Source organism: Eurosta solidaginis, chromosome 4, assembly GCF_040869045.1.
Source record: "Eurosta solidaginis isolate ZX-2024a chromosome 4, ASM4086904v1, whole genome shotgun sequence".
Lineage (NCBI taxonomy): Eukaryota > Metazoa > Arthropoda > Insecta > Diptera > Tephritidae > Eurosta > Eurosta solidaginis.
In genome coordinates this window covers 56,244,010-56,254,237 of record NC_090322.1, presented here as the reverse complement: position 1 = coordinate 56,254,237, position 10,228 = coordinate 56,244,010, and the positions used below count along the sequence as shown (strand labels likewise).

Genomic DNA, 10,228 nt, shown 5'->3' with positions numbered 1-10,228 from the left:
CACTCAAACTGTGCAACGAATAGCTTAATAACCAAACTGATAGCTCAAATGAAACTCCACTAATCAAAATAATACTGCTATTGCTCGCTAGATATCGTCTTAGTCGTAACTGCTGATCAACTCAAATCAAACTGAATTACTTCTTACTCGCTTGCCCCGCTTTTATAGTTTACGCTGCATACTTCTAGGCTCTTCGATTTCCAGAACTTACTAGTTGTTTCGGCTACAAAATCGCCAGCCACAACTACGTGCACAAATTATTGCCCTCTCTTGTGACCACTGAGATAAGATATATGCATGTGTTTGTGCATTGCCGCTCCGCTGCTCCTATACGTACATATGTGTAGACGCAATTATTTATTCGTTTATGTAGATACATAAAGATTGAATTATTGATGTGAATGTTTGTAGTTTACAGTCTCTCGCACGCACATAGGCATATAAGTAAATGCATCTGTGTGTGACATCTCTCTGGGCTGCCTTATATATGTGTATACTTGATTTGATTATTAACGTAAATACTGCTTGGCATGGCCTTAGCATCGCCTTAGTGATGGTAATATCCGTGACAATATATTAGATTTTAATTAAATCGTATCTATTTAAAATATGGAAGCGTTGATTAAAAGCTTTTCAGTACTATAACAAAGCTAATACATTTTAATAACTAATAAGACTTGAATTAAAAATATTTCAATAAATTTATGGGCGTGGCACATTATTAAAGAGCACATACGTTAAATGATGAACACTTTTGTCTATATGTGTACATTTTTTTTTTATTTATACAAAAGATATTGTAAATGCTGCTCGTAACCGAAGATGTCCCCACTCATTTCTCCACCTTCGGCCTCCAAGAAAATACATAATGGTTGGACAATACAAAGTTTGTGAGCTATTTGAACCCCAGGTAAGTGAAACTCTCCTGACATACCTGAATACGGCTTCAACATCCCGTACCTTATCGTTTTTTAAGATATTGATGGTCGTAACTGATGGTGGATGTTGTAGTCGAAGGTGTATTATATCAGTCAAGTTTATTTGCGACTTACCTTTGGTTCAAGTAGCTCACTTCCGCATGCCTTCTTCCCCTGATGAAGTATGATTATCATGTAGTATCTTAGTTTGTATGAGATATGAAGAATAAATCATGATAATCGTATTCAAAAATCTTAACCAAAACGATTGAAATGTGTCGTTATCAGAAAATGACCGTGAAAAGCAGTCGAACATTACTCTAAAACAATTAAAGTTCAATTTTACAATGATATCAAATATGAATAAAGTGTTTCGAAACATGAATAAAAAATGATTATTCAAGATTAATCACATTTATGGTACATTTTTAAAAAAATACCTTTAAATTTGAACGTTTTTAATCATATTGGGGTATGATATTTGAATATTTTATGATCAAAAATTTCAAAAAATGCTGGATGGGTATTTTATTACTTGTATAAAATTCATATATTAGTGATAAGCCTACTGTCTGCCCCCTTAAATATGGAATAAATTTCAAGTATTTTTTACGTAAGTCGATTTAAGCTACTTTAAAAAAATGCCGCAGGTATTCATTTTTTTTTTCTAAACAAAGATAACATCCAATTCAACGCTCTTAAAACTTTATTGGTCTCTGAGGCATGCATAGATTATAATAGCTCTCTTTTTCCCAAAAGTCTCCACCCTTCCGACGACACCAACCTTTTGCCTGTATCGCTTGTAAATCATCGCCACCCGTGTAATGAGGATCCAATATAAAAAATTTTACTTTTCCTGTTTGTGAGCAGTAATCAATGCCGATAATAGTATGTGGCAACACACCACCACATATCATAATTGGCGTACCTTCTGTTTGGAAATGCATAGCTAGGCCGGAAGCTAACTTTGCAACGTCGGCACCAGAAGTAGCATGATAATGATAGTATTGATAGTTTCCTTGAATAAGATATTGTTTGCCATCAATAACGTCACTAGGGCGCAACCCAATATGTGTGCCCACTAACGGTGTTGATTCTCCCAATTCCTTACGGAATATACAGCGGTTGGCACGACGAAAATAATGGCGTGTTACGGGTAAGCCAAAATGACGGTGCAACTTTTTTGCAAAGGATAGCCATTGCTTCGATTTCTAGTGGTACGCAAACTTTGTCTTCCTCTCGTTTTACACACATAGCAACTGCCGGTGGCGGAGTACCTATGCTGCCGTTCCCACTGTCTGCCATGTTTCGTTCTCGTGTCTTGCAGCGAAGCACATTGATACTTAAAATATCAAAAACGCTTGCTAATGGTAAACTCGCAATTCCGCTTTTCTTTTTATTTTTCTTCTCCACATTTTCATTTGTACCATCAGCACTGCTGATTGCTTTACTAATTGCCATCACTGCTATGAAGGTATCATTGGTAATACCCTTGCCCTGGGCTCCTGAGCTTGTCAAAAAAAATTTTGTAGATTCCAAGCAAGAGGCTAAGCTGCCACCTGAAAGAATTTTCCGCAAAATATGCATTTTTCGTCGTACATCCTATAAGTAAAAGTGAATGAATACATATATGTAAATGGAATATGTATCTCTATTTTTACCTCCACTCTTTGTTGCGTATAAAAATTCACACTATATTTCAGTCTTTTGACGCAGAAATCTCGATATAACTGATCTGCTTCCATTTCTTCACAAGGCTGCTCCTCCAATTTACTATGCATAAAACTGATGCAGGGAGTCCCATAAGTGTACCCAGCTCGCAGTGCAATAAAATTGGATTGTCTGTAATTTCCACGTCATTTAATATTTGTCCAATCTCCAAGTTTCACCAACCCATAGATCCAATTCTGCTGGAAACTTGGATTTGTTCATAATTCAAATGACCGATTGTAGATTAGGGCAGTTAAATTGCTTGGCAATAACCCCTTCGTTGATTTGGCGATCAATTTTCTTTTATGGAAAGCCTAAAAAAATGAATTTGAACAAATAAGTAACATGTAAAGAAATATTGAATTATGAAAAATGAATTAACTTACCAAATAAAAAAGTATAAATAAGTGTTACAAAAATACGCCGTGTTGCATTTTCAAGTTGTTTTTATGCACATTGTTGCATTTTGAAGTATCTTTTAAAATCTTTAAAACGTTAGTAAAACTTTTGCAAAAATAAATTGTAACCCGGGTAAAACTTAAGTTAAACTTTAAAAAATGTATTTATAATTATATAATTTATATTATAGACACTTATTTATTTGCTATTTTTAAAGTTTTTGAAAATATTCAGAATCATTTCACCTTTTAACATAACTTAATTATTTTTCACTATCGAATGCAACCCAGCGCAAATTGTTGTACTTGAGACCAAAAATGCGACTCTAGACCTGAGATTTCCATCAGGTGAGCGAGGCTGTTTGCAGTTTTGACGTTTATCGCTTAGTGAACACACTTGGTATAGGTCATAGATTAGATTGATACGAATCTTTTGGTTACGCTCTAATATTTTCGCTCTCACGAGGGATTTATCTTCTAGTTGTTGCTGGCAACAATCACAGATAAATCCCTCGCGCCAGCTGAAGCGGGTGCCAGAACAAAAAATGTGCCAGTCAAAACGAAAAACGGGCCAAAAATTTCGGTAAATTTTAGTTTGACCTACAACTGTAGAATAGCGTTCAAAAATTATGGGAATTTATTTATTTTAGTCTAGATATTATTAGTTCGAAGGCGGAGGGTAAATATTATTTCCCATTTAAAAGTTATCACTAAAAACAGGTTTTGTAAATATGAACTCCCGATGCAACCAGTCCATTTTGATTACAGAACCTGGGACGCCAAACATGTAGGATAAGCCCTATCAATTAAATAATGTTAACTGTTATATCATAGGCCCGATTTACTGAAATTTCGAAAGAATATATGGTTTTCACTGCGAGTTAAATGCGGTACAATATTTGACTAAGTAATTTAATTGAAATGTAAATTTTACTTAGATTTGTTTATATTTAACTCTAACTAGTCGTATTATTGTAAAATATGTTTAAAGAAATAAATATTTTACAACTATCATTTTATTAGATGATTGAAACTATAATCGCCGAAATTTATGTCAAAAATCCCCATTTTCAGATCTATTCATTTTTGTTTGGAGTGGCATCATTGATAAATGTTATAAAAATGTGCATTTTGACAGCGCTCTCTCGAAACAAAGAGTTGCAAATCCATTCATCTATGGTATAGGTACACTATGACTTAGACGGCCCATACATGAAACAAAAGCCATGCGCAAATATAAATCGACGGAATTTGTGCAAATGAAAATTTTGACATATACGGCTCAAAAACACTGCGCAGTATTCATTATTAGTGTAGCGCAACAAATGAAACATGTGTTTTAATTGTATAAAAAAGCACTAATTGTATAAAAAAACACTATTTATTTTCCACAGTGCTGGTAATTCACAGTATAAGTCGAAAAACTCGCACCAGAAGCGTTTATTGTCCATTGTATTTATAATATATATATTTTAGTTGCAAGACCAGCTCAACTCATTGCAGGACTGCGGAATATTCATTTTTCAACTAGCGCAACAAATGAAACATTGTTATAATTGTATAAAAAATTATTATGTATTATTGAATTTGTGTGAATTCCTGTTACAAGCTAGAGATGGTCCTTACGCCTTCGATATTAACATTTTTAAGCAACAATTACTGATTTTATATTATAAGAAACCACAGGTAAACTGTGTCACATTCACCACACATGAAGAAAAAAGCATGTGCAATATTTGCAGACATGCGTAAATATCAAAGTCGTTTTGATTTTAGAACAGTTCTCTGCGCAAATGGCGCAACCAGTGCACACACCGGGCAAATCCTTGCGCAAATTGGTAATTGGCACAAGGATACTTGAGCCGTGTAATTGGCGTATTACTTACTTAATTGGCGCTTAATCGTTTAAACGGTTATGGCCGTCCAACAAGGCGCGCCAGTCGCTTCTTCTATCTGCCAACTGGCGCCAATTGGTCACACCAAGGGAGTTTAAATCGTTTTCCACCAGGTCCTTCCAGCGGAGTGGGGCCGCCCTCTTCCTCTGCTTCCATAGGGAGGTTCCGATAAAAACACTTTCTTAGCCGTAGCGTTAGAGATCGTAAATACAGCCCCCGAGTTCCAACATTCGCCAATGCTAAAACTCCATCACTAAAAATATCTAAAACAAAATCAAGTGCGCAGAAAAGTATGCAACATTTAGTACCATTTGCTCAAAAGGAATAACCGCCTAAATCCCATGTAGAAGTATTAGAAAAATGTACTATAATGTGCATAGTTTCGTAAAATAAAATGCGAGAATTAAGATGTGAAATTGACGAAAAAACTTATCATTTATTGAGAACCGAAGTGCTTTACAAACACCCTGGCTTACACTACGCAAAACAAATGTGTCGCTGCTTGATCCATGGTTCAACTATATACAGGTTGGCTCATCTGTAAAGCAACAAAATATGTCTGTTCAAATTGTCAAAATCTGTGTATTGGTGTTGGTGCGAATGGTATGGAGTGGAAACATAAAACTTAGCAGTTTTTGTATGTGTAAGTAAAATGTTGCCAATGTGTTGGTTTCATTTTGAGTTTGCCATATCCTTTTGACAATCCCTTCGACCATGCAATGACATAAATAAAATCAGCTGATGAGATGAGCCAACCTGTATATAATTGAACCATGGCTTGATCTGTTCAAACAATGGCCCTGATGAATAAAACAAAGCAGTTGCTTTTTTGATCTTTTCCTTAAATTTCAATGAATAAAAATCCAACCAATTGCTTTTTTATAAGCATTTGCTATTTCTAAAAGCAATTGCTATTTTCATTCAGGATTTGCTTATTTCTATAAGCAATTCCTGAATTCCGAAAGAATAAATGAAGCATTTGCTATTTTTAGATAGCATTTGCTTACGATTTTTCAAGGCTGCTCTACCCCATGCTAAATTTTTTTGTAATTTAGTGTTTATTCGATTTTCCTTCGCTCAACATTTAACTATGCGTAAAAGAAAACACTATATTGTTCGAATGGAACGCAATAATTATTTTTCAGAGAACGAGTTGTAATTGAACGATGGTTTGGACAATTGAAAGCAAGGTTTCCGATTTTACAAATCAAAGTTCTCAGTAAGATTGAAAAAATCCCTTCATTTATGATTTGTTCCATTGTTTTGCACAATATTGCAAAGTTTTTAAAAGATGAACCCTTTGAACTGCCGGAAGAACCCCACTATTTCGAACAAGTTCCAGCCGAACCTATGAATAACAACGTGATGAGGCAATTGGGCCTGCAAAAGCAATAACTTTTAACGCAGCAGTTTTGTAATCGAATTTCAAATATTTACTAATATTTAATAATTGTTTGGGCTACAAAACTGTATACCAAGAATGTTAAATAAAAATTTATATAAATATATTAAATAAATAATTTAATAAATATAACTAAATAAACTTTTATCCATTTTTGAGATCTCTTTCTGAGATACAGGGGAGTAAAGTCTTTGTGCAAACAAAAATTAATTCATTTAAATTAATTTTTCAACATATATATATATATATATGTGTTGCTTCAGGTAAAAGCTTGTAATTTGTAGAAAAAGCAGCAGTGCCTTAAATTCTTATTCATATAATAATTAGCAATTGCTTATTAGCTATTGCTTACTAGCAATTTTTTATTCATCAGGCACAATATTCGCTGGATATGATCAGTGCTGGGTAAAAAAACACCAAAACAGCACAAAACAGAATGCCAAGTAAGCAAATTTTTTTCCGTCATTTCAATTATTTTACGAAGTTAAAATAAATTTTTTTGTTTTATAAAACTGACTTTCATTAACAAAATCAATATTAAGTGTGTTTGAAAAACAAAATTCGAAATTTTAATGAAAAAAGCTGCACATGTGTCTGCAAAATAATCAAGCAGCAGCAAAACTAGCAGCGATGCAGGTCAAATTGCTGCACATGTGCTTTGGGAATAAAGCGTCACCAAAGTAAAGCAATTTTAAGCAATAAATATTTTTCAAGTGAAAATAATAGAAACAATGGGGAAAACTAAAAACTTGTGTAAGAGAAAGAAACTGTGAGAATGTGCAGAGTTTCGTAAATAAAAAATAAGAAAGAAAGAGAAATAAAGTTATGATCTTTCTAGATATATATATAGTAATGAACTGTACATATACATACAATTTTTAATTTACACATAAACCTGGGAATTGAAGGAAAATGTAAGAATGTGCAGAGTTTCGTATGGTGAAATGAATCATTTATGTCTTGTAAATAAAAAAAATCTAGCAAAGTCGTAATCAGCTTCGAACGTGTAAAAATATAAATTGAATGTATTGTGTAAGTAAATATAAAAAACTTGGAAAGAGGAGGATTAAAGGAGGAAAAATAAAAATTTTCAGAATCATACAATACAAGATGTAAAATTTGAGAAAAAGTTAATCATTTATTACTATTACCAATAAAAAATGTTTTTCTAGTGAAAATAATAAAAAGCCAGAATAATAGAAGAAAAAAAACGAAAATAGAGAAACTTAAGGGGGAAACTAAAAAGTTGCAGAAGATAAAGAAAATGTAAGAATGTGCAGAGTTTCGTAAAAGCAAATAGGACAATTCAATGTGTATTTAACGTTCAAGATGGAATAAAATGATAATGTAGAGAGAATGTGCAGTGTTTCGTTAAACTGAAATTAAGATGTAGTAATAAGCTGAACAAATTAATAATATGATCCGAAAACCTGGAAATTAAATGAAAATAGAAGGAATATGTAAGAATGTGCAGAGTTTCGTAAAATGAAATAAGACATTTCATGATGTAAATGTAAGGTGAACAGTGAATAATTTCATATGTCATGTAGGTAAGTAAGCAAAAATAAAATGTGCAGTTTCGTAAGACGTTGGTAAAAATATAAACTGAATAGAGTTTTTAAATAAAAATATATACTAATCGAAAAACCTGAAATGGGAGGGAAAAAGTGCGTTTTTATTATGTTGGCCTGTTATCAGTGCACGGACTTTACCACTTTTTTGGTAGATCTACCAACATTTCAATATACATATTCGCATTGAAACCAAATACTGGGCCCATTAGGTAAAGGTATTTAACTGCCGAACACACCCAAATAACATTAACAGCTGAATTTAGTAAGCCGTCTCTAGTCACATTAGAGACTATTTGGGGTGAAAATCACTTTTGAGACAATTTGCCACCGGTAAAATAGTACCCAGAACATTATGTAACCGAAAATCGTTACCAGTTCTTTGATTCGCGATTATGGCAAAAGTTGTAACGCTTTCATAACCGAAAAACTCACCAGTGTCTGTGGTGAAATTTAAAAGTTGGTTTTCTTCGCTTTACCCATGGCGAAACGATACAAGGTGGCACAATGGGACAGCTGAATATAAACTTTTTTATTTTGATTTGATACATCAACTTCCTCGCAGTACGATTTTGACATTTGTCCATCGAATTTACAAAAACAAAGTACATGGAATTTTTATTTATGTTTGTAGGTATGTCACCATGTGGCTACCTTGTATGGTTCCGCCATGGCTTTATCGAAAATGTGTCACTCGTAGATATATATATATATGCATAAGTTTTTACATAGCTATATTGTAATATATACTGTGAAAGTACATAATGTAAACAAATGTGTATAGCAAGAGGCAACACTTTTTACAATTATCTTTCCGTATTTGCGCTTACAATTCTTTATTTTTCAGTTTAGCCTTTTTCTAAACAACAGCTGTTGTGTGGTTATTTCGATGTAACCACCTAACCGGCTACTTTCGCGGATAGAATACCAAAAGGCTGTATAAGTTGCTACATGATTTCGTTACCGTGGTGATGAATGTTGTTACCACACCAGAATCGGGGCGTAAAGGAAAATCTCAAATTTAGAGACTTGAGATGAGATGAGATGAGACTGAATTACAGAATTCAGCCGTAAGAGGTGACACTAACCAAACGATTACATAAAATCAGCCCTACGTTCTTTTGAAAAATAATCGATTGCGTTATTAATTTGAGCAATTTTGCCATCGCTATTTCAAAAGAAGATTACATATATTTCGGTTTTTATTTTGAAAAATGTGTGCACGAATTCAAACAAGAAATAAATGTAGTTTAGGTACATTGGAAAATTGTTGTTGTAATTAGACGTTTCGGAAAATTTTCGTCAGTGGCTGTGTTTTTTACACGTACTTATATACGTCTACGTTTACGCGTTTTAGATAATGCTCAGGATACCCATCTAGCGGCAAACAGCTACAGGGCATCTCGTACCGAAAAGCGGAGACACAAACCTCCGCTGGTATCCTATAGCTGTATCGTTTGCGATGAATAGTGCACACACACCATTTGTTGGGGTATTACATAGACATATATTTCATTTGCATCTGAATAGGTATAATGAGTATTGAAATTTAGGAGTACTAATTTTCTGCGCAGCAATTTCAGACTTCTACCACTATTTCAATTTCTACCAGCATTCTCTTTTTAAGAGTCCGCGCACTGCCTGTTGTTCACAAAATACTCATACATATATACTGCAAAAAATTTGCTGAATTTCAACTTTTTATGTGGAAATAAATAGAAGATGGATTCTGGGCCTACTATATGTTGCAGTCTAAATTCAAATATTCGTTTCTTTCTTTAAATTTGTACAGAAATAAAGGCGATTACATTGAACGCGGAATCCACATAATCAAAAAATTGTTAACCGCACATCTCTGCGCTAAATTTTTAATTGGAATAGGCCTGATTACATTCATGACGGCGGCTAGAAAGCAACATCTGTCAACTAATTTTTACACATCTTATGAGGGTCTTTATCTTCGGCGTTACAAAGGAGTACGAATGACGCCGTTGAGTGAGACAATAGCCATCATCCCGTCGCAAAGATCCTGAGCCAGATAAATAGTTTTACATGTAAACGCAACAATGATTTAAGCCTGAAAGGAGTTCGGTTTAATTTGTGAGCCAGATAATTTTTTAGTTTCTTATCTATAGTTTGGCAATACTTCCTTTAATAAACCTATGTACTTTTTTCAAAAATAGGTAGTGGTGCTTGGCCTTTGGTCATATGAAATGAAATACAATGGCAACATCTACCTTTCACAACTCAAATGTACAAAAATATCACGACCTCTGCTTCTCAAGTCTCCCAATGATCCAGAGCATTCTCGTGAGAAATAAGCGTGATACGGAGC

At 33.8% G+C, this 10,228-nt stretch overlaps 1 pseudogene; it reads right to left on the bottom strand.

Moving 5' to 3' along the window:
- Window positions 1-1,615: 1,615 nt before the first annotated feature.
- LOC137248508 (probable Ufm1-specific protease 2) lies at window positions 1,616-9,059 on the bottom strand (annotated as a pseudogene).
- Window positions 9,060-10,228: the final 1,169 nt, after the last annotated feature.